General features: G+C 36.6%; 1 long non-coding RNA gene across 1 annotated transcript; it reads left to right on the top strand.

The window, feature by feature from the left end:
* The first annotated feature begins 3,266 nt into the window (after positions 1-3,266).
* Positions 3,267-13,489, top strand: LOC117672903 (uncharacterized). The gene is made up of 2 exons (XR_004593413.3): positions 3,267-3,733; positions 6,150-13,489. It is a non-coding gene; the product is annotated as an uncharacterized LOC117672903 (long non-coding RNA).
* Positions 13,490-26,172: the final 12,683 nt, after the last annotated feature.

Raw genomic sequence — 26,172 nt, 5'->3', positions numbered from 1 at the left:
GTGAAAGCTATTATTGGGAATATATAACTGAATAACAGAGTTTTGCAATCTGTTCTAGGTTATTTCCACTTTGAATTTAAAACATATTTTGTTAAAGTCAAAGTTTCCCCCAGATGTTAGCAAGTTATATAATTGGTGATAACTAGATTTCTTTATTAACTAATCTGATTATATCTAGGGAAAATCATGCAGGATTTTTAGATAAATAAGCAATACTTTTACTACATATGAACAGAGAAGAGACAATATTTTTCATATTAAAAGTTCAGAATCAATAGCTCTGGCTGTCCTCCTTTCTTCTCATTGGTTAATGGGTCCAAAACTATACATTTTATGAACTGGCCTCAAAATGAAATTATTTAATTTATATTTTGATTCCATCAGGGTGTTATTAGTCGCCTGGTTATGACTTCAGTTTCTTACACTGTAAATCCTTGAAAATCAGAAATTATAATATAAACTTTAATAAAATTGAGGTATGATTCTGCACCAGTCAAAGGAATTTTGTAGTTATGTTTTCAAATATGGAACCTGCTAAGATAATTATTTTACAAAGTTCAAATGAAATACTATTTTTAAAAGTGTGGTATTTTTCAAAATGGCAATTTATCTGAAAAACCCCTGAGCAGATGGAAACAGTTCTAAACAATAATCATAATTTGCAATGATTTTTTGCATATCAAATTTCACCTCCAGGGGAATTTTCACTGTCTAATTCCTAAAAATAAGGGCCACACTGCACTCTTAGACACTGAATATAAATATGGCATGTGTCTAAATCAATAATGCTCTAAAAACAAAATTAGGCCTAAGGCCTTTAATCGAGACTGAAGCTCATAGTCACCATGGCGTGCAAGTAAGAGTGTCAGATTATCTTAATAAAATAATATATCACATTACAGAGCATTTAAGGGTGATTATAGATTTAAGGGTGATTATATATGTTTTGCCTTGGCCTTTCTCTGAGCCAAGCTTTGAAATGAAATCTCCAGTTGATACAAGGACTCAATTTGTTTTTACCAGCATGTTTATCTGTTTGCTTAAAGAATTCTTTCACATGGTCCCTAGACGATAGAGTTAATGCTCCAGTCACATGCTCGAGCTAAAATGCTGACATCATATTGGAAACAGTAAGAGGTCCAATACATTCCAGTTATTGAGGATTCTACCTGCCATCACAGACACACATAGACACTGACATCACACAAAAATGGAGAGAGCGACTCAGCAATTGCAAGGCACGCCATTTACAAGGGGAACTTCTACTTAATATTCCGCTTGATCTGCCAAGTTTATAGCCTGGCAAATCTGAATACAAATGTGGATGCAAATGAGGATTCATTATTCTTACATCGTCTTTGTGTTGAAGCTTAATGTAACTTGGTTCCTGTGGTTGCTCAGGGAATATAGCTTGTAAGACAACAAATATGAAAAAGAAAAAGATGGCAAGGATGGGGAACGTAAATTGGATGCAAAAGGAATAAGAGAACCAGTATAAATGGTAAGAAATTAGGCTAAGACTTTCAAGATGATTATGCATAAATGACAATGTTTCTAGCAGTGCATTATATAAAGTACATTGTTTTCTGCTCTCAGAAGAGAAGGAGTTAATCGATCAGCAACATTCTTCATAGGCAAAATGCAACAAACCCCTTTTACTGAATTCCTAGTATTGTGCCCATTGTAAATATCAGTGCCACAATATCAGAACAATTTTGGTTTCTTTACTAAATGTAGAACTATATCATTATATTAGCTTATCAGAAGATTGCACATTATTATTGTTATTAACATCAACATCAGCAACCAAACTGATTCCCTTCCCATCCCCATACAATATTATTGAATAACTAAGAAACAAATTCAGAAACTTAGGGACAATTAAAACAACACACTGAACATCCTATTAATTTAAATCACACATTTATTGATTACTAGATCTTCTCGCATGCAAAAAGTCAAGCAATGTTAAACGAAGAAAAGAAAGGCATTGCAGAAATCATCATTAACCTGTAAATGCTAAAAATTGTTTGGATGAACACGTTACCTTTTGTTCTACACATAAATACCTTCTCCGTATACACAAAGTACTCTAGCTTTTAATTTTAAAAGATGCTGTCATGCTTAGCATATGCAATGATCCTAAAGTCCATGCTGTAGGGCTTGCTTCTTCATCCATAAATAAAACACATTTGCATCCATTCAGTCAAATTAGCTCCATATAAGGGGGGGTGGGAGAAGATGGATATAATTAGTTCCTCTCTCAGGTTTCACGGTTTAAAACTCAAGCATGCCTGCTGTCTTGATTAAATCCACCATCGTCTTCCAATAGCTAGTGCTAATTCTTCCAAGGAAATATTCAGTTGAGGTGTTATTTTATTCTGCACTGCTGTTAGTTGTCTAATTTACGCCAAGTCCCTGCAGTGCTTTCCTTAAGCCATCCTCTTTGTCTTGCCTTTGAAATTTACAAATCTTACAAGAAATCAATACTTAATTGATTATTCACTTTTCTGCAGCTTCAAACAGCAAGCACGCATAAGATCCAGGCGTAGTCATCCCATTTTCGATGCAGGAGGTTGTTTGGTGGCAGGGATCTGCAGGGATCCAACAAAGCTCTGCAGTGGCATGGGGTGCCAGCAACTGATGAAGAAAATGAAGATCACACTAACGAAGCTGGAAAAAGTTCCTTTGTGAGACGGATCCATCTCAGTGCTTTAAATAATATCAATAATAATAATGATAATAAATCCTACGAGGCAATAGCAACTGGATGTATGGGAGCACCATTTCCACCCCTGCAGTTATTCCTTTGTTTCTGGCTTACTCTTTTCTTCTCTTGGCACTGAACTGGAGCATCCAAACTGGCACCGAACTCCGAGAACTCCACGCCGGAATTCTTGTGGGGGGTGTTTAAGAGCCATGCGTTATCTCTGGCACAGAATAAGGATGGCAAGCACGTAATGTTACAAAATGTAGGACAAATTCAAGGGAGAGACAGAGAGAGAGAGAGCAAGAGAGAGAGAGCAAGAGACAGATGGCGGATCTGGCAAGATGCCAAAGCCAGTGAAATGAATTACATTGCTGAATAACTGTACACCATTGATTCTGCCACTTGTTGCTGCTTGGCAAAGAAAAAGAAGAAAAGAAAAGAAAAAAAGGGGAAGAGAGAGAGAGAGAAGGAGGAAGGGAGGGAGGGAGGGGGAGAGAGAGGAACGGAGGGAGGGAGGGAGGGAGGGAGGGAGAGAGAGAGAGAGAGAGAGAGAGAGAGAGAGAGAGAGAGAGAGAGAGAGAGAGAGAGAAAGGCCCTGACGTTGGCAGGACTCTGCTTGTACATTGTGCAATCTGCACGGAACTTGGGACGCCCCACTCAGGAGAACAATATGATGCTTTGTTTAAGGCAAGCGTAAATGTTTGTATGCATGGGAAGGAAGGAAGGAAGGAAGGAAGGAAGGAAGGAAGGAAGGAAGGAAGGAAGGAAGGAAGGAAAATGAAAGTGAGCAAGAAAGTGTGTCTGTATATGAAGGGGAAAACAATCACTGCAATCTGACATTTTGTTTAATGAAGAATGGAAGGCTGGCATTCAGAGATATGGATATGTGCTGCATATTAATATGTGCTCAGAGATATCCTTCCACTCCCCACCCCCCCTTTTATTTTTTTAAAAAAAAAGATGAGTGTCACAAGAACAAATCCTTCTATGGATCAACCTCAGTGGCAGCAGGCAACTTACAAGGTAACCTATAATTGTTCAATCTCAACAGTGTGGCATGCAAGCAAGATTTTGCAGAAGGCAAGTAGGGAAGAGAAGCTGGTCCCAGGTTACAAGGTTTAGGGGTGTGTGTTTTCGCCCCCACCCCTGAAAAGATAGCTAGAATCAGAGCAGATTGTTCAATAACTGCTTCATACCAGGGATGAAGAGAAACATTATGGGATGCCCAGGGGGCTTTAGAAATCAAATACAGTGTGAGTTGCACAATTTGAAGTACATTATATATATATAAAAGCTATTTGAATTGCCAATGAGGTGATGTATCTGCATGCTAATTAGACCTGTGTGAAGCTTAGACTGCAGTTTTTCCTCTATTCTGTTGATACTATGGAATGTGCCTGTAACTCTGCAGAAAACGTATTTCTGCATAAATTATAAGCTTTGTTCTCCTGATCATTTTCTGAAAACAAACATAAAATGTAAGATCAAAAGGCATTTCTGAAACTGAAATTATTGATTGATAAAAGCCTAGATTTCAGAATCTAATTAAGAGGAAGCACAAACAAAAGCCAATGTTATTACCGAATGTTCCTGAGCTAGCGGCTAGATTGTGCCCACATTTGTAATTTATCCTTGTTTAGGCACCCAGGATATTAAAAATGTAATTAAAATGGTAAAATGATCAGATCACAAATAGCCACCTAGTGGCAAGTATCTTAGTTTAAATGGATTATAAAGCAGTTATCTTGTAAATAAATGGGGGGAAGGGCTGTTGGAATTTCCTGACAAATACAATATCTTGCTGCAAACTTGGAAAGCAATTTGTCTTTTTGCTAATAAGTTGTGTTTGGCTACTTAAGTAGGCAACATAATTTAGAAGCCTCGTCTAAAGGCTATTACATATTCTGTTATAGAAAGGAAGGAAGGAAGGAAGGAAGGAAGGAAGGGAGGGAGGGAGGGAGGGAGGGAGGGAGGGATAGATAAATAGAAAGGAAGAAAGAAAGAAAGGAAAGAAGGAAAGAAAGAAAGAAAGAAAGAAAGAAAGAAAGAAAGAAAGAAAGAAAGAAAGAAAGAGGAAACCATTCAAAATAACATCCAATATAAAATTGACCATGTAGTGGTCAATAGAAAGAAATTGAATGAATTGTTTATATGTTACTTAACAAAACAAGAAAGGCATCTAAATGTGGTTTTATATGGGGCTATGATATGTATACTGTGGCTGTATCTTTATAATTAAATATAAAATTAGTAATTGTTTCTTTTTAATCATGGTATAGTATATATTATATGTGTAGCGTATGTCTCAGAGCTTGAAACAATTTCTTCTTAACTTTGAAACTTAGCAGTAGCAGACACTTTCTTCTTGTCCAGCAAAAGCATGTCTAGAACTACCAAATGAAGCATTCAGGAAAGGTTGGTAAAGCTCTATAATGTAGAAATGTGTTAGTTTGTGCATCTGTCACATAGCTGAGAGCTGCCAAAGCACAAGATAATATGAGACAGCAAGACAGACATTAATTTTTAGCATTCATCATGAAGAAAACGGTTCCCCTCACTTTCTTATTCCCTTTTTTTTCCACAGGAAATAATAGTGGAAACACTCAAATCCTTCAGAAATGTGCAAATTAGAGCTCTGTCTGCAGTATTATGATCTATTATTAGGTGCACTTAAAATGCCAAATTAAATATTAATATGCAGTTAGAGTTGTGCTATTATTTTAAATCCCTGAAATCCTATGAGCACTTTGTGTTCTGGGGACTTATACAGGATATTTCAAGGCACTAATTGCAACACCTAGAAAGTTCTTCAAATTTGTCAGGTTACTACTGTTGAGAAAATCACTTCCAGATTGATATTGTTGGATATGGATATGCATATTTTCGAAACCTAAGGGAGAAGTCATATGACCCGTTCAAAAGTTTGGAGCATGGAATGACAAATCAAACAACATGCCTTGCTAATCTATCATTTATCTTAAAAGATTGTTCATGAAATAGCTGTTCTTGGGGACAGAATTCCTTCAATCTGCCTAAGTCATGCTGAAGAGGTTTCTCTAAAGTAGAATCCATGTATGAAGCAAAATAAGACAAACAAATATTTTCTTTTGGTTATTCCATTTTGATTCCTATCTGATCGATTAACAATCAATTAACAATGTGTACTAGTACTAAAAGAGGTAAGTGATGGGTTCCTTCTCAATAGATGAATGTAAACTTGAGTTCAATTATAACAAGCCAGCACTTTCTCAAATGAACTTAAGGTCAAGCAAGCAGGTGAGTTTCAATAAAGATCTTGCCAGAACCATTATCTTAACCCTATTCGATCTATTCAGCAGAATACATAGGCCTTCTTTCACCCTTTTTGAACCATGCTTGAAGAGAATAGAAGATTCCTCTGGAACATGAATGATGCCTTTTCATTCTTCATATTTTCTAGCTTTGCATTTATGGATCCATTCTACAATCTTTGGTCCATTGGGACTCATCCTACAGACCTAGAAGAAACAAGTATGACAGCTTTTCATCATGACCTTGTGTAACATGCTGCATTTTGTTCGGTATACTATTGTCATGCAGAATCTTCTTTCACTAAACTTATTGATTTGATTTGATTCTCTCAAGACTGCTGCCATTGCTGCATCTGATGCTCCCAGATCCATATTTCCTTATAATATTTTTCTTAATGGCAACTTGAACTGTAGCATCAGTGACTGCTATAAACCAGAAGTAATTGGGAATGGAAATGCTCCTAGGAAGATGTGATTTTTTTTCCCTGATGATTCCCAAAGTAAATGTCTTCCAAACCAATTGTTTATATTTCCAGGAATTGTGGATTAGTTTAAGATTGTCCAGTGCAGTGTAATAGCTTTTAGCCATGATACATGTTTGCATAACATTGCTGTTCATTATGTGTCAGGCATAAAAGGAATAGAAGTATACTTAAAGGAAGGTAGCAAGATGCCACAATTCTAGAGTAAATACATGGACTGTAAATGTTTGATAATTATATGAAGAATGCCCTTAAATCACAAGTTTCTGTTATAGAGATGAAACTCCCCTGACATATGGCACTCTTTGATACTAACGTGGCTGACTTCCAGCCCACTCTTTGATGCATTACTAACTGTTCCTTTTCTCTTCTCTCTCTAAAACCTTGTTGGCAAGACTTATCATACACATGTGGGACCTGATTATTTAATTCCTCTAATACAGTTTATAGGCCTAATTTAGATGCTTACTAATTGAAAAGCATTTTCATGTCCACAGATAGTAACATATGCCAGGCTGGGCTTTCAGGTCTATCCTCTTTACTTTCAGAGTCTCACTTCTCCATTCTTGCTAGCATTCTGCTTGCGATCACATGCAATTCGTCTCAACCAGATCTCCCCGTTGAACTGTTTGCACCTCTGACTCTGTTTAAAGATTCTGTTTAAGAGAAAACAAGAGTATAGGAAAGTAACATGTATCAAATTATATAGTATGTATGAAATTATATTTGTGCACTCTTTATAAAACTAATTTTGTTTCTACTGCAACTACAGATTTTTGAAAGACGCAATTGTTATAAAAGACTGTACATCCTTTTATATTATGAATGAATGAATGAAGCAGTCACATAGAGAAATCAGTTATATGATTACATTATGCTAGTGACTGTGGCCATTATATGAGTTTTGCATCTGGCACTAAAAATATTAAAAACTGTCAGGTAGATTCATAGACAATAATAATGAAGGAGAACTCAAGAATGCAATATATTAAGAAATTGCTATTTTTAATATTTTAAAATGATGAATTAAAAAAGAAAGCAAACAATATGAACTAAATCAATAGTCTTTCTGGTATTGACACTATGAAGTAATATACCATTTAAAAGAACACACTAAACAATCTGAAACATTCCTGTGGGCTTTTAACATGAGTTAGAGCCTGCTGGAATCACAATCTCATTGGTTGCATTTCATACAGAGTGTTCTAATTTTCACTAAGTCCTGATCAATTTGAATTTATAGCCACTTAAACAAATAGAAAGCCAGATTGTTTGCACGCAACCAAATTGGTCTGAATATATGACCAAGTTTGGATAAATACACAAATATACTTTCAAAGATATGAAGCTCTGGAACACTCCTTACAGGTAGATTTTTTTAGTGCTTTTCACCAATCTATTAGTATATTACTATAAATGTTTTAAAAAATGAGTTAGGATTATCTATACCTATATATACTGTACATCTATACCTATATAACTGAAGATAGAGATCTGAGATATCATCTACACTACATGAAATCCAGGTAGTTGTTTTCTGCTCCTAATACAGTATATTTGCTGACCACTAATGTATGCTATGTATAGTCAAGGCTATGGTTTTCCCAGATGCAATGTATGGCTGTGAAAGTTGGACCATAAGAAAGGCTGAATGCTAAAGAATTGAGGCCTTTGAACTATGGTGCTGGAGAAGACTCCTGCAAGTCCCTTGGACTTCAAGGCGATCAAACCAGTCAGTCCTAGAGGAGATCAACCCTGACTGCTCTTTAGAAGGCTAGATCCTGAAGATGAAACTCAAATACTTTGGCCACCTAATAAGAAGGAAGGATTCATTGGAAAAGAACCTAATGCTGGGAAAGATTGAGGGCAAAAGAAGAAGGGGATGACAGAGAACGAGGTGGCTGGATGGAGTCACCCGCAGTAGGCCTGAGCTTAAATGGAGTCCAGAGGATGGTAGAGGACAGGAAGGCCTGGAGGAACATTGTCCATGGGGTCAAGATGGGTCGGACATGACTTTGCAACTAACAACAACAACAACAACAATGTATGCTATTAATGTTTACATTAATATTAACATTTAAATACTTTTGTTAAATATAAGTTTCAAAATGTATTTTATTTCCAGATTTAATATTTTGCATTTGTTCTATCTGGACTTTGAAAAGTGAGAAAGCCACTAGATAACTAAAGGACAATCTGTAGATTAATCTGAGAACTATATATTAGAGAAAATTCATATTACAATCTTTAGCTATGCATTTTGGGATGAACACCCTTCAAATAGTATAAGTATGAATGGATTTTCCAGAAAAATTGCAGATTACAGAAAACATTTGTACTTCAGTTTGAGATGTAGACAACAAAACAGCCTGTGCCTGTCTTCAACAGGGAAGGGACACAGGGCAGAAAACATCCTACAGCCAAGAAGGTTCCACATCCATTTACATTACTCAAGTGACCCTGAGGACACAGATAAACCTCCAGGTAGACTCAACAACTCTCTAAAAGAATGCAAATGATCAGCTGTCTGCAAGGAATATAAATCCTTCCATTCCCCACCATCCAGTCAGAGCTGAAGAAACTTCTTGGATGAAAAGCAAAATATTTTCAAAGAAAAAAAAAGTAGTCCAGTTGCCTCCTGAAAAAAGTACCTTTGGGACATATTACAATTTGGTAATTCCTCAACAATCTGTAGATAGATGCAGCCATGATGGTGACCCAGAAAAATCCAATAATATTCCAAGTAATGGAATATCATTTAGCTGAGAATTAAATTTGATAATCATTAAATAACAGCATTCAATGCAGTTCATCAGAATTGTGGTTCATTATATGCCCATGTGGTTGTTTTTAAGAAAACATGTATGAGTACATCTGCCTCGAATCTTATTGATCTCCATCAGAAACTCCTATAATTTTGTGTGTAGCTTATAGCTTTAAACTAAAATCGTAAAATAAGACTCTGATTACATTGGTAAAAGATCGTGTCTGGAAGATTATTTTGGTTAAGACAAAAGTATTTAACATTTGCTTCCTAAGAACTTTTTCAGCGAAAAAACCCCCCAAAGGTACAGGTGGTTTATTTAAAACTTCATAGTTAAACTTCAGTTTTTCCAAAAACCCATTCCAAGTTATACATTTTATAGTCAGAGCAGAAATACTGTTAAGAGATGTTTATCCTACAATAAATAAATAAATAATACATCAGCGATGGAGGAAATGATTACAAGTTTTATTCAGCTTCTTACTTTCCAAATCAAATCCAAAAATTCACCTTATACCTATGTAAAGTGGATTATTTATGTAATTATCTGTCCAGATGTCCTCATCAGCTCCTATTTGCAATTATTTGATGACAGTCAGATTCCATGCAAACATATTAAGGCCAAGTACAAATATTATTATTGTAATGGCTTTTTATTTCTAGAACCATTAGAGGAAGGGATACAATTTTCTTCTGTTTATGTACCATTGCACAGAACACATATCTTAGTGATTAAAAGCACAGAAGTCATAAGAACAATGCAGTGATGTTTCATAAAATTTACATTTAAAAAAATACATTGTAAACGGTCTCTAGAAATTTGTTTCATCTACGCAGTGAAGGAAGTAGATGAAGGGGGATTATTTGTCCTAGAAGAAAGAGAAAAAGCCTCAGCCTGAAACAATTTCATCATATTTCTTTTGGTCCCTTTTTATTGCGAACCTGGCTGTTTATATATTAGAAGACATAGTATTCTATGTCTTCTAAGACATAGGGGTAACAGAAGTTGTTCTTAATTACTATCAACTTTTTTTCACTTTTTGTTTTTGAAGTTTTAAAAAAATCTTCTACTTACCTACTTTGAATGTGTTTTTAATCAATATAGTTTATAGTATTCCTCAATGTTTGAAAAATGTATTTTTATGCAGTGTTTGAAAATGTTATCAATGCACTGAATATTGCTTCAATAGTTGGTAAACAATGAATAACTTACATGTTTTTGTTTCTGTGAAAACTTAAAAATAGAGAGTAACCCTACTGTCATCTTGAATTGAAACTGGTGAGTTTGCTTAAGTGAGGAATGCAAGAACGATCTGTTTGCTTGGAGTTAATTGAAAAATGGAGAGCTAGCAGTTTTTCTTGTTTTTCAGAAGACTTTCTAAAGCCATCACTATAAATTATCAGAATACTTCTAGGCAATGGCCAGTGAATTAGAACTAAGCTGTAACATTGCATCATCTATATAGTTGTAAAATAGATTTAACAGAAGCCAGAAATAAATCATTGACAAATAAATCCAATAAACATGGTCTGAATATTGAACCTTGGCGGACACTGCTGTCCATTTCAGCCAAGTACATTTCTTGCCCAGTACATATTTTTGAGTTCTTTTTAAACAGTTATGCTTCTAAGATAAGTAACATATCCTCAAGAGTATCATTTTTAATTGTTTAAATTCAGCAACCTACAGACAATTAAATCAAATGCTTTGTTAATATATATTAAACAGTCAGAAGTCTAAACTATCCAGTAGAAAGTATTCACATAACATTCATTGATAAATCATAAAGTGTGCTTGGACTGATGTGATATATTAGATTTGAGTTTTTTAGTATGGAAAATATACAGTAGAAATACATTCTACTTGGAAGCAATTAGTCTTCTTAAATGGTCAGCAGAAATATCTTCCATTCTCTTTGCGGAGTGTTGGAAGAGCTGAGGACCAGGCCATCAATTTGGTAGATACACAGGGAGGCAACAAATTTAGATTATGTCAAAATGATGCAGATGCACATAAGAAGGGTCACATGGTTTGTTTTTGTGACATTCCCTGTGGAACTCCTGGAAACAATGTGCTTGTGAGGAAGATACTTATAATGCTCTTTTCCCTTTGGGAAGAAAGGCTTCACAGAACTATTATCAGATTTTGCCCTTTTTTATTTTACCCTTGAGTCCAATGCACTGATGAAAAACAGGAGTGCATACAAACGACAAGCCCTGCCTGCACTCATCTTGCCCTCTGTCTATTTAGCTTCAGGGGTCCTTAGTCATCACAGATAACACGGAGAAAGCACAAAGCAAAACACTACATATTTTTCTCAGACTTATGAGTTTTTTAAAAAAGTTTAAACAAGATCATAATTCAAATCAACTTATCATGAATTGCATGAAGCATTAACATAGATGTATAGATTTTCCATAGGATATAGGTAACTATAGGCAACCAAATAACTGTCTATGTCAACCAGGTATAAAAAACATGCACGGTACTTGATTCATTTAAGTCCAATCAATATGAAATCACTTAGTTGTTTATTATTGTCTTAGCAGGCTCTATACTGAGGCTCTTTTTAAAGGCTGAATTTCCCTTTTTCTACATAGGAGTTAAATTCCATACATGGCCTCCAATTTATTTTGCTAGAGGGCCAAATGAAAATGAATCTTCATGTTCTATTTTTTTTAAGTTTCACATGGCACTACAGACAATGTAGTTAACTTTTATGCAATGACTAGTCAGTGGTACCTTCAAGTCAGTATTGGCCACTGGTGCAGTGGTGGGTTTCAAATTTTTTTACTATTGGTTCTGTGGGTGTGGCTTGGTGGCCGTGGCATAGCTTAGTGGATGTAGCTTGGTGGGCGTGGCAGGGGAAGGATACTGTAAAATCTGCATTCTCACCCCACTCCAGGGGAAGGATACTGTAAAATCTCCATTCCCTCCCCACTCCAGGAGAAGGTTACTGCAAAATCCCCATTTCCTCCCAATCAGCTGGGACTTGGGAGGCAGAGAATAGATGGGGGTGGGGCCAGTCAGAATTTTTACTACCGGTTCCCCGAACTACTCAAAATTTCTGCTACCGGTTCTCCAGAACTGGTCAGAATCTGCTGAAACCCACCTCTGCCCTGGTGACTGCCTAGATCAGTCCTGGTAATTTTCTTGGCAAGATTTGAGAAATGGTTTGCCATTGCCTGCTTCCTAGAATTGAGAGAGAGAATGTCTGGCTCAAGGCTGTTCAGTTGACTTCTGGGTAAGACAGGACTGGAATTCACAGTCTCCAGGTTTCTATCTTGGTGTCTTAAACTCCTAATCAAACTGGCTTTCTTTTTACACTTGCATTTCAACAGTATATGAACAAAAACACAAAAATTGTGCTTTCCAAAGTGATTCTATATCCAAGAAAGATAAGTGCATCTTATGATTACTAGATGTAGATGTTGTAGATAACAATCAAATGATATTTGACTTAATGTTTTTTGGATAACATCTTCCCAAAGGCATACTTTTCTATAATTTATTATAATTAAATATAAACCTCTACTGCATACAAGGAATCTGAGCAGTTAGAAAAACAAATATTCCATTACTCTTTCCTAGTCATTTTAAAGCTGTAATGTACTTTGTAATCTGTGCTTGGTTACATATTTCATTTTGGTATCTTAATCAAAAATTAAGAGGTTGAATTAAAATTTGTGTCAGATTTATTTTATTCACTAGATCTAGCAGATTGGGCAGGCTACAGATCTCATCAGCCAAAGAGTGTCAACTGGTGGGATTAGAAAATGGGCCTTTTCTGCAGTAGCTCCTGCTCTCTGAAATATCCTACTTTTGAAATTAGAAAGACCCCAACGCTGCTAGCCTTTTGTAAAGTTCTAAAAAACTTGGCTGAATTCCTGGAGTGCTGTGTGTGCCATTATCTGGGATTATTGTTAACTGGCCATATATATTTATTTTGGGTGTTTTTAAATTGTTTTTATTGTTTTAAAAGTAGTATTTTTCTTCATTGTAAGCTTCCTGGAGTCATTGATTGAAATAGGCAGCAATAGAAATGAATGAATTATTTATTTATTTAGCGTATGGCTGGTCACACACAATATAATGAAGGAATGAATGAATAGGAATGAATGAATGAATGCTTTATGGGAATATAAAGTTATGTAATATTCAGTAATGTGTAGCAGGTTGAAAGCAACATTTTGAAATGTAAAATTTGTTCCATTTATTTCATTAAAAATATTTTTTCCGAAATTGTTGGAATTTACAATATGTTATTTGTTCATTTATTTATTTAATTCTGTATCTTAATTCAGATGTCCACCTATTTCAGGTTCATGACACTAGGAAGCTAACAGTATTTAAAACAACATAAAAACATAACAAGAAGGCAGCCATAGCAGTGGTTAAAAACAAAGCTACCAGTAACAAATCAATGCAACCATTGCTTATACTTAGTCACACCTTCAGATTCCTGGATCTGGTGACAAAACAGTCACCAAATATGGAAAAATGATCTGACCCAATTATTACATTTCCAATATACTATCCATTTTAGCAATCAATCCTGATATAATGTACCAGTGGTAAAATAGCTTATATCAACTTTTTAAAAACTATAATACAGTACTTGGCAGTAGTGGGTTTCAATTTATTTTGCTATCGGTTCGCTTGTGGATGCATGCTCGCTCACGCAACACTTTTGCTCATACACACAAGCTTCTGTGCATGAGCAGCAGTGTCCGGGTGAGTGGGCGGAGCCTCCCACCGCTGCTGATACTGGTTCGCCCAATCCGGGGCAAACCGGTAGCCACCCACCACTGGTACTTGGTATGAATTTTGTTTTTCTTCAATTGAATTTTTCCAGTTTTCCATCTTTTGGGGTGTCTAATGAAATACTGGATTCCTAAGCTTCTTTATTAACTCTCTTTCTTTTCCTAATAGAAGAATTGGCATTTGAATTATGAGCAGGAAGTATAATCTTGTAACTAGCATTTAAATATGTATATGAATAAGCAATACATTCTATAAATAGCAATAAAGTGTGCTATACACAAAATCGTGCCTCTTCCATTCAATCACATCCAATTAAGATAACATTTACCATTTATCTAAAAATGGGTCATCTAAAATTGTCATAGGATTTTATTTAGTTAATAAAGGGTTAGTTTCAGATTCAGTCACATTTGGAAATGAACTACTCAAATCAATGAAATCTCCATTAGTCATGAGCAATTTAAGTCCCATCGATTTCAATGGGCCTATTCTATGTACAACTAAATCTTGAACCAAGCCAGTGTCATTTATTTTATAGCTGTCAATGCTGTCAACTTCCCACTGGAACTAACATCAAAATTTTGACTGCTATTTAAAAGACATGGATTGCAGCTTTATTTTCAGCTTTTTAAACATCCACTTTAACAGTTTTCAAAGTGAAGGCAAAGCCAGTTGTTTAGAAATCTAATTTCAGCTGTAAGTCTGAATGATTTGCCAATCTGAGACTTATATTTTGTAAAAGAAAACAATTTATTCTTTGATAACCATAAAGAATGCTAAAATGGATTAAAGTGTTCCTTCCAATTAAAGGGAGCTTTACCATGGACCATTCTTTTGGTCGTCCTTTAAAATGATCTGCAGTCTAAGCACTATGGATTAAAATACAATGCATTTTCAAATGCTATTCAGTATAGGGTATCTTTATTATAGAGGTTTAACACTGTAAATGCAGTTTGGGCTGATGTGAGAGAACACTGTAAGAGCCAAGTGGCTTCTAATGGATTTCAGGCAGACAAGAGGTCAAAATCTTCCCATGAGCTACTGGAGATCTGAAAACCTTTTTATATAACAATCTAGTTTAGCTCTTTCAAATGTTTTAATATCATTTGTTATTTTTGTATTAATTGATTTCTGAATATATTCACCAGCTGCAGAGCATTATTTATACTGAAATAATAAGACAGGCTTAATTGTTCAATTTATCTCTATGAAAAATGTATATCAAATGTAAAAGATATTATTCTTAAAAACTACTCTTGCTACATTATACAAATATTGTTACCTCAAAAAATTAATAGAGAAAAGGAGAATTTTGCAGTTCTTCCTGCAACATAAATTAAGAATGAGAAATTATTTTTTGGAACAAATAGGTGTTGATATTTGTTGATTCATATTTTATTTTGTTTAAATGTTCTTTCATTTCTGTTGGCTTACATGAATATAGGAAGCTGCTTTGGGCTGAGATCATTATGACTAATGTATGTCTTTCATTCCAATCTAGTTATTAAATCTATTTAATAACTATTTAATAACTATTAAATCTATTTCCCATTTCTCTCCAGTTCAATGCCAAAACTAATTGAGAATTGTGGCAATTGTAGTACCTCATATGAGCTGTGGTGGTGCCATGGTTAGAATCTAATTCTGCCGAATGCCAGCAGTTCGATCTTGACCAGCTCAGGGTTGAGTCAGCTTTCCATTCTTCTGAGGTTGGTAAAATGATGATCCAGATTGTTAGGTCAATGAATTGCTTAGACAGGGCTGTAAAGTACTACGAAGCACTATATGTCTAAGTGCCACTGCGACCACTATATTCACCTGGGACTATTTTGGAAAGCACTGGTCTGCATTCTTATGAGGTGCATCTAAAGGTTTCTTGTTGGGGCTAGAATCAGTTGCCTTACCATTACTTTACAGTAATGGTACAATACTACCATTACAATATTAGACAACACAGTATCAACAGTAGAGACCTTCAAATTTCTAGGTTCTACCATATCGCAAGATCTAAAATGGACAGCTAACATCAAAAATGTCATCAAAAAAGCACAACAAAGAATGTTCTTTCTGCGCCAACTCAGAAAGCTCAAACTGCCCAAGGAGCTGCTGATACTGTTCTACAGAGGAATTATTGAGTCTGTCATCTGCATCTCTATGTTTGGTTTGGTTCTGCAACCCAACAAGACAGACTCAGACTTCAGAGGATAATTAGAACTGCAGAAAAAACAATTACTACCAACCTGCCTTTCATTGAGGACCTGTATACTGCACGAGTCAAAAAGAGGGCTGTGAAAATATTTACAGACACCTCACATCCTGGACATAAACTGTTTCAACTCCTACCCTCAAAACAATGCTATAGAGCACTGCACACCAGAACAACTAGACACAAGAACAGTTTTTTTCCCAAACGCTATCACTCTGCTAAACAAATAATTCCATCAACACTGTCAAACTATTTACTAAGTCTGCAGTACTATTAATCTTCTCATCGTTCCCACCACCCGTCTCCTTCCACTTATGACTGTAACTTTGTTGCTTGTATCCTTAGGATTTATATTGATATTGTTTCCTGATTGCTTATTTATACCCTATGACTATCATTAAGTGTTGTACCTTATGATTCTTGACGAATGTATCTTTTCTTTTATGTACACTGAGAAAGTATGCACTAAGACAAATATCTTGTGTGTCCAATCACACTTGGCCAATAAAATTCTATTCTATTCTATTCTAAATTCATGAATTTACTTCACAAATTCATGAATTGTCTTGCTATGTTACTTTCCTTCACAGAATTTCTATGCTGAACTAGGTATTCAAAAGAAAAAGGAAAAGAAAAAAAGAAAAAAGAAACCCAGCACAGATCTGCTCTCAGCCAAATTGCCTTGTCAAACAGCCATTCAGTCTTGTTCTGTTCTAACTTGATGCCAGGTCAGTGTATAGTAAAACATTTTGTCATCTAGGATTTATTCCTGGACAAGAATGCCAATTGGCTAGAATCCCTGAAACTTCCATGGACCCAAGCAGCATTTAGCATGCCTTTTTCTGAGTTTGTGATGATGGTTGAGGAGGGAGACATGGTGATTATCAATAGTTTCTCTTTTAAGGCAGATTCACTGCCAAGAAAGAGCTAAGTCTCAATGCTTGTGTGTAGAATTGGATATGTATATTCCAGAGTTAGGTGATAGGCAGAAGCCAGAGCAGAACCATAAACCTAAACCATAAATCAGGATAAAGACAGTTTTCAATGAAAATACAGGATAAAGGAACAAGAACCAGTACCAAAGACAATTCAAAGTGAAGGAAAAGCTAGAAATGCAACAAAAAACTGTTTTTATTTATATTTCCTATTTCTTAACTACCAATCTCAGGGTACCCATCTCAGGGTAGGGGCTTTAGGTGGTGCACAATATAATCACTAAAATTAATATTAAAATCAGAATTATTTTAAGATTTAAAAGTTTGAGAATTATAAAAATAACAATATAATCCAAAGGTTACATCAATTAATTAGATAAGTAAATTAAAGGGACTCTGAATCACCACACAAATATATGCAAATAAACCTAGTTTCTTTAGAGGAGAGAAAAGATAAGCATTCAAATTCTGCACTTGTGGCTCTATGTTACAGTGTGAGACGGATCATTTTTGGACTATAGGTGTATTATGAAGCAAAGTTGGCTTCTAACTCTACTTCTCCTCTCTCTCCCCCCCCATATTTTCTTTCTGCCTCTCTCATCCCCTTTTAGACTTGATACATGAAAGAAAGAAGGGAAGGGAAGAGAAGGGAAGAGAAGAGAAGGGAAGTAAAAGAGAAGGAGAGGGAAAGGAAAGGAAAGGAAAGGAAAGGAAAGGAAAGGAAAGGAAAGGAAAGGAAAGGAAAGGAAAGGAAAGGAAAGGAGGCTTAAATTACTGGAATGTGCTGAGCATTGCTTGGCTTTCTTCCCAGTTCAGCTGGTGCACCATCCACTTCTGTGTTAGGGGAAGAACCTCTTTTTGTATCTTTGCCCAGTTTCTTACCCCAAAGCAGGGGTTCTGTTCTGATCCCCCTGTCTCTCCAGGACTTAGGGTACAGCTATTACTTGCAACCAGCTGGATCTCTTTTATCCCTCCAGAGTCTGAGATCTTGTATACTGTTTTTATTCTGGATCTTCTTCCCATATTGAGGTGGTCAATGTCCTCCAGAGCTCTAGTCCCCAACCCCTATATACCAGGGGCAGGTTCCAAATCCTGTCACTACTGATTTGTTCGTGCACGTGTGTGTGCGCACAGCGCTTCTGTGCATCTGCAGAAGCTTCTGGGTGGGTGGTCTTCCTAAGACCCCTCACTCTCTGAATGCTCCTGAGGATTCATGTCACCCCTGTCTCATGATCCCAATTCTGCATAACTTTCTCCTTGAAACCGGTTTCCGTTGAGTTTGAGTTTCTGAATTTCTCTTTAGAAGATTTATAGAGGCTCATCATGGACTAGTTCTTAAAAAGGAAGCGCAAATTTGCAAATATTGCACACTACTGAGCAAATGTATGCTCAAACAGTGGTAAACGTATCTTCTCTTCCCACCACCCAACAAATCATCTTGTGCAATCAGAACTAAAGCATGCATTCCTATGTATATGGACAAACCAACTATGATCACTAAAAAGCTATTACATTTTTTTTATTTTTTTTTTAAATTTGATTTATATGCCGCCCTTCTCCGAAGACTCAGGGCGGCTTACAAGGTGCTCAGCAATAGCCTTCATCCTTTTGTATATTTATACAAAGTCAGCTTATTGCCCCCACAACTGGGTCCTCATTTCACCTACCTTAGAAAGGATGGAAGGCTGAGTCAACCTTGAGCCTTGGCGAGATTCAAACTTACAGTAATTGCAGACAGCTGGTCTTAATAAGCTTAATAACAGGGTGCCTTAAACCCCTGTACTACCAAGGCTCTTTTTAATTTAATACGATTAAGGAGGTCCTTACCAAGAAGGAAAGCTGTAGGTGTTGTATGTTGCTCGAGCCTCTGTTGTGCTATGATGGAAAGTTCAATTGTCATTACGAAATTAGTTATATTATTCTGTAAGCATACAGACCAAAACATGGGAGATGTCAGGGGAGGCCTTTAATTGATGATTCAAAGACCACTTGTCCAGTTTACACAGTCCCAAAAGCCAAAAAAACCCCCACCAAAACCTCTCATTGCAGCAATTTAAAAAAGCAAAGGACAAAGCAAAAAAGAAAAATAAATACTTCAAACATATACAAGGACATTCACAAACACACACATACATTGCCGCTCTGGTGATCTCAATCTATAACAGCTAGAAAATGGTGCATTTTCCATCATGAAAAATGAACTCCACTCAATTTAAACCCATGTGAAGTTTTTTTGCCTATATGTCCATATATTTTTTCTCACAGAACTGAAACAACTGAAGGAATTAACCACCAGTTCTTCAAACATTTTTATACTTATCATAACCAATATTACTGGTTAGATGGAGTCACCCCGTTCACCTACTTATTTTCATCTAAATACTGAATAGATATAATATACATATTACTGTGCCATTTTAAAAGGTAGCAGAAAGCAATTTTATTTCTATGAGAAAAATGTACATCTCTTGACATTTAGCTTAAGACACAGGCAATAAGTTCACATTCATGTGACATCACAATTCACAGTGAGACAGACAATTCATTCTTTGTGTCAGTGCAAATTTAATAAAACTTTTGAGTGTAATAAACAAAAATAAAAAGATCAGTGGAAGTTCTGAAAGCAGATCTAAGTAAATATTGCTTTATGGAGTTTATGAAGAAGTCAGGATTGAGGAATAAAAATCTATATTTTTCAATACTAAGTGACATGGGATTTTATTTATATCATTGTTAATAGTTGCCATTAATATTTCATTTCCAAACTGTTCATGAAGCAAGTCCAGAAAGAATAAAGTGAAAAGAAATAGGTTTACAGCTACATAGAAATAAAGCATGGTACTAAGGAGAGACATGGACTTGCTGAGATATAAACCTGCCTAAAGGAGGAGAGACTGACACATATAATGCTAATACCTGCAGATCATTACAATGCATTTTTCAGACTGGTTCATGATCATTTTTATTTCATATATTTATTTGAGTTTTATCTGTCTTAGTTATTTTATAGGTAATTCAAGGAAGTGAATATACATAATACTCCTTTCTTCTCCTATTTTTCTCACAACAACTATTCTATGAGGTGGGTTTGGCTGAGAGAAAGTGACTCACCCAAAGTTAGCCAGCTGGCTTACTCTTACTGGGATGTTCCATGCAGATAGTTTAGGACTTACAGCTGGACCATAATTTGGAACTAAGGATGGTGAGCTAAGTGATTGCCAATAAATTTTTGAGTCCAATGTTAGATGCTCACTTGTGACCATTTATTCAATAGAATAGAAGTTACAAGTTAACTTAAGTTACGCTGCAAAGCCACCCTTCTCTTGTTTTTCTACTCCATGGTCTTAAGTCTTTCTCATGCATTTTTAATAAGTTTCGTCTTTTATGTCTCATTTTGACTGTCTATTTGGCTTTTACCCTGGCGAGATCTTCAAACTACTTCTTCATGCGGGAACCAAGTGCTGTTTATTTATTTATTTATTAAATTTATAGATGATAATAAGAAGTGTACTTGAATGGAAAACACTTTAAATAAAACAACCAATAAAATAATTTAAAATGTGACAACAAACCCACCTCCAAACAACAGCAATTTAAAGCAGAGAATATATATACAGTAACTTTGTTTCTATTTTGAAATTGCTTCTGGATTTTGTGTTTGCAATGAAAAAAAATGAAACTTTGATGTTTCTCTTCTTCACTTCTGTGTTGCTTTAGAGCAGAGGTGCATAACTTCCACTGGCTCAAGGTCTACAGAAAGCTTGCCTGGTTTATTGAGGAAGCCTGAGACCCATTTGCAAGCTTCTAACACTTCATGTTGCTGAAATTACCTGCTCAAAGAAGAAGAGTACTTACCAAGACTATGGTCAGATAAGTGGGCTTGAGCCCAAGCCAAAAAAGTATTTTGAGAAATGTCTCAATCAACCTGTTCTCCAGTTCACAGAAATGCAAAGGGAGTAAGTGGGAGAACACATTCAGACTTGGAAGATTCTGTTACTCTAGCTATTACAATAAGGTGGTCCTGACCTATATGGCATTGGTTTATGTTAGGGGTCGGCAACCTTAAACACTCAAAGAGCCACAAAGGTCCTAACTGGAAGCCCCCATTCAATTCTGGAGCCGACTGAAAGTCCGGTTCCCCCACCATAGTCTGCTCCTAGCATGGCGTCCTTTTTCCTCTGCCGACTGGAAGTTGGTTCCCCCACCATAGTCTCCTCCTAGGACAGTATCCTTTTTCCTCTACTTGTCCTAACCAAAAGCCCGATCTATTATGGAGTCGACCAGCAACAGGGAGCCACAGCAGAGGATGAAAGAGCCACATGCAGCTCTAAAGCCGCAGGTTGCTGACCCCCTGGTTTATGTCATGGACTTGTCTCCAGCCTCCTCTTTGGATGTGAGTTCAGAGGAGGATGAGGATGAGCTGAGTTCTGGCACTCTGAGGAAGAGAATATGAGGGCATAAGACTTGGACCAGGGAGCGGAAGGCTCCTGCTCCAGCAGTCACAGCTGGAACAACTGAATGGACAGCAGGCTGACCCTGTCTTCTCTGCACCCTGCACATCCTTGACTCCTTGAGGTGTAGTCATATTCGCTGACTATCATCAGCTGCTCTCTTTTCTTAACCGAAGCCTCCAGACTAATCTGCTGCAGCTGTAGCTCTCTTGGCTCAGGTTAAGTCTGCCTTCCAAGTCTTTCCATGCCTCCATATTGTCTTCCTTGGAGGTGCCAGAATCCAACTCGTCCTCTTCCTCGTCCGAACTCATATCCAAAGAAGAGGCTGGAGGTGAGTCCCTGACATAAACCAATGCCATATAGGTCAGGACCACCTTATTGTAATAGTTAGAATAACAGAATCTTCCAAGTCTGAATGTGCTCTCCCATTTACTCCATTTGCATTTCTGTGAACTGGACAACTGGATAACAGCTTGTTTGGACTGACTTTGGACTGCATCTTGTGTCTCTGTTGGTATTGTGACTCCGACCCCCGAGCCTGTCTTATCAGAGGGAGAAGACTCCGAAAGTGAAGGAGAGGAATTGGCAAGGCCTCCCTCTCCAGGACCCTCCTCTCTGGCAATGCCTCAGGTGTCCTCCAAAGGCCAAGAGATAGGCCAGCCAGGCACTTCGGATCAGCCGCAGTTGGACAGCGATGGAAATGAGTCTTGGCTGGACCCCGACAGCGTCGCAGAGATAAGCGTGCGCAGCAGAGGAAGAGGCATGCCAGAGATTAAGCCGAGTCACTGGAACACACCCCACAGGGGATAAAAGGGGGTGTGGTGGCCAGTCAAGCCTTGTGACGAACAAAACTGAAAGCTAGCAAGTCATTCTGCATTTCTGGAACTTTGTTATATGCTCTGCTTGGATTGATTTTTGGACTGGACTTGACTATTCTTTGGCTTTTGTGGACTTACTTTGATGTTTCGGACGGAGGAGAAAAATCTCCCTTTGTAAATAAAAACTTTTGGCAAGCAGCCACTGGGTTGCTGCCAATTCTGTTATCAAAGGAAATTCTTGTCTGCTGGTTTATTTTAACTCTTGGTCAACTGCTGGTGTGCGTGTGTGAGACGGGGACAGAACAGTTGGACTGAGCCTTGTCAAGCACTCCAGTATCACTCTAGTCTTGCTGAGCATGGCAACTGGATCTGCTCGTTGTGTGGAATATCTTGGAACTGCTGGGGGTTTGAATAAAAGCCTTTATAAACTCACTAGGAAACTTCTTAAAATGTTTATTTGTCTCCTCAGATGAGCATCCCTGTCTAGGTCAGTTGGAGGGGCCTCATCCACAGTACAGTACTTGATTTTCCTACCTAAAATATTAACCAGACATGAACCTACTGGAGCAGGCCTGGTCACCAAATAGGATCCCTAACCTATCAGGTTTCCTGGTCAAATATTACTAGATATGGAAATGGCGTTCATTAGGGAATCAAGATTATCAGGTTGCTGTTGGAACAATATGATGTATCCTAAACTGTTCCTGCTATTGTAATGCCTGCTCAAAGTTCTATGTTATTAAAAGTAAACGCTAAATAAGTCAGCATTTCGAAGATGTTAAACTGGATATTTATAAAACTATATAGATTTTTGCCTGGATATTTCTAAATTAAATAGAAAGACTTTTCTGTTTGGCGTAATTATAAAAAAACAGAGGCTGTGAACTGGTTTGTTCTTGAGAAGTTGATATAAACAACCCTGTTTCATTTTACTTTTGGTTCAAAGTCTCCATGATTTCACTTCATAATGGATTACCTGAAGCCTGAGTGCTGACTTACCCATTACACAAAGTCAGGAACTTACTTCATGCAACATTTTGAATACAAAATACATCAAATCGTTATTCAATTTGCAATCGTTATTTCTATTGCAGGAGCAGGAAAAGCTGCCAGTAGGATTTTATGCCTACATGAAAAAGTATCTTTTTTGGCTTTCAATGCTAGGCACTTTGGCTTAGATAAGTAAGAAGCGCCATAAGTTATTCTGAAAGCAAAATATCAGCCCTGGCTTTGTGACAAAATGCTGGCTATAGGCAAAATACTAGCTTTTGGAAGCCAGAACTTGAAATCCTAAAAGTGATAAAATGAAACAGTGATTATCAGGAGTTAATTCAGAATTGCTAGCTACTAATACATAGTCATTATTTTTCACCCAAATAGTTAAATTTCAGATTTGAATGGGAGGTTTGATTGCTCTGAAATTTATGATTTATGGAGCGCCTGCATGAAACTCAGTAATATAATGGCTATGAAAACCACGATAGATTAAGGAGAATAATTCAGTATGATGCTCCAAAAAAAGCTGTCCAGACAACTATAGCTTAAGAACACCAATCCCTTTTCTATGATAATCATTAATAATACAATTCTACCTAAAGGCCAAATCAGTGTCATTATGAAGCTTAAAGATCTGAGAAATCAGAACTTCATTTAAGGTGTTATAATGCTCACATTGTTTTAATCAACACATTTATTCTTTTTAATAAGTGCCACATAGGCTACAGAAACAATTGAATATTATGAATATAAACATCAAGCCTTTTCAAATTTATTAAAGACAAAAATAGACAGAAAAAAAAGAGAGAATACTATCACCATGGAGGAAAACAGGCAGAATATGGTAGGATATGAGAAGGCATAATTGCATGCTTTGATATTTATGATGAAAGACCTGAGCTGAAAGAAAAATGGCAAAAATGCTATCTTAGCCCTTTATGAAACAAAGAAAACCTGAAGGTCGTGCAATAGTAATTTTCATCATTCCTTCCAAAGCCTTGACAAGCTTTGAAAATTTATATGTAATAGCAGCTAGCTTTTCTAAGTGAAAGTACTTTGAAATCATCTTGGGATAGATGCGTATAAAGGAAAATTTCATTTCTTCAAATGCAACAAAAGCAAAATTATATTCCAGAACACTAAATAGACTGCTTTTTAAATTTTATGTTTTCTTAGAGTGGCAAAGCTATATTTTGTTACACTGTTAAGCTAATTTGTTTGTATATGAAAGATGTTTCTATGTCTGTGTCTTGTCTATCTACATTCAATTTTTATTAGAAATGAATATTTACTAAAAATGTAGTCTTATAATATTATGAATAAAAGTCATATATAGTAGTTTGATGTGGAATGCCTAAAATATTTCTACAATAAAAGTATCTGGACAGATTTCTTGTTTGCAAAGATTTTTTTTTGCTAACCATCAAAAACATACCTAATTATGAATAGGTTCTGTTTTTAATGCCAATTTTCCTACATACAGTTTACTTTTGCCATAGGAAGAAATCTGAAATATATGTTTCATGTTCTATTTGGCCCATTTCCAGTATACTATTTCCTAGGTGCAGGAATGGAAGGATCATTCTTTTCCCACTCTCAGCCTGTTGCAAATGCACCTTGCATCCATGTTCCACAGCTTCAATTCAAAGCTTGTTTTCTTACTGAAGCTATTTTAAATGCTTCAGATCGGATAGTCTCCAATGTTTTTATTCCACTGTAGTAGCAGTCTTTGTTCTGATAGGTTACAGTGCTTGGCATGACGCCTCCCCTGCAGTGCTGGACACTGGGATTGTGGGCTAAGCTTACTCTCACCTGTCATGATCTGCCCTTACAAGACCACACAAAGCCCCTATAAGCAGAAGTACACCGACATTAATATACCCTCAATTCCACTGAAGATGTTATCTAGCGTGGTAACAAAATGCTTGGAAACCAATCCACAAGCTAGGAGAATGAACTTCCATCTTCATCCTACACCCAAACTACAGATATTCACCACTATCACTTACCCTCTGCTGTTCAGTTCTCTCTCTCTCTCTCTCTCTCTCTCTCTCTCTCTCTCTCTCTCTCTCCCTCCCACTCCCTCCTCCCTCTCCCTCCCTCCCTTCCTCCCTGTCCCTCTCTTTCCCTCCCTCCCTGTCCCTCTCTTTCCCTCCCTTATTATTACAATCTGCAGAGTATGAAAAGAGTTATGTACCGGGTGTGTTCTTCTGGATGGGAACTTAACCTAAATACTATCCTCCCTACAAGTAACTGATAGTGGGGCTATCAGATTGGGGTACAAAAATCCAGAAGGCCACTAGATACCAGCGAAGAAATAAAGAACCCACCTAATCCTTTGTGCCAAATATTGGCTCTCCAGAATTTTGCAGTTTGGATGACTAGCTCTATAATTCACATTCAACAATTAGAATTATTTTAAAACATTATTGGCAAGAGGAGCTGGCTTATGTTAGTTTGTCTCAAGATTTGCCAAAAAAGAAAACAGCAGTGTAGCCAGATGTGAAAAAAGCAGAACCCATAGAATTGTGACCTTTCTGATGATCACCCAAGTCTGAAAAGTTAATAGTAAAAGCAAAACATAATATCCTTTTTGAATACAAAATATTGCAGAAGAATAAAGCATGAAATAAATCAGATTTAGACAAAAACATGAGCTGTTCTCTGTTTCTAAGCTTCTCTTTCGTCAACACAGTGCTTAACATACTAAACTATAATCTGTGATGAATTCTGGAAGAATGCAAGTCCACTGCAT

Source organism: Pantherophis guttatus, chromosome 3, assembly GCF_059756535.1.
Source record: "Pantherophis guttatus breed Tessera chromosome 3, ASM5975653v1, whole genome shotgun sequence".
NCBI lineage: Eukaryota > Metazoa > Chordata > Lepidosauria > Squamata > Colubridae > Pantherophis > Pantherophis guttatus.
This window is presented reverse-complemented; position numbering and strand designations above follow the sequence as displayed.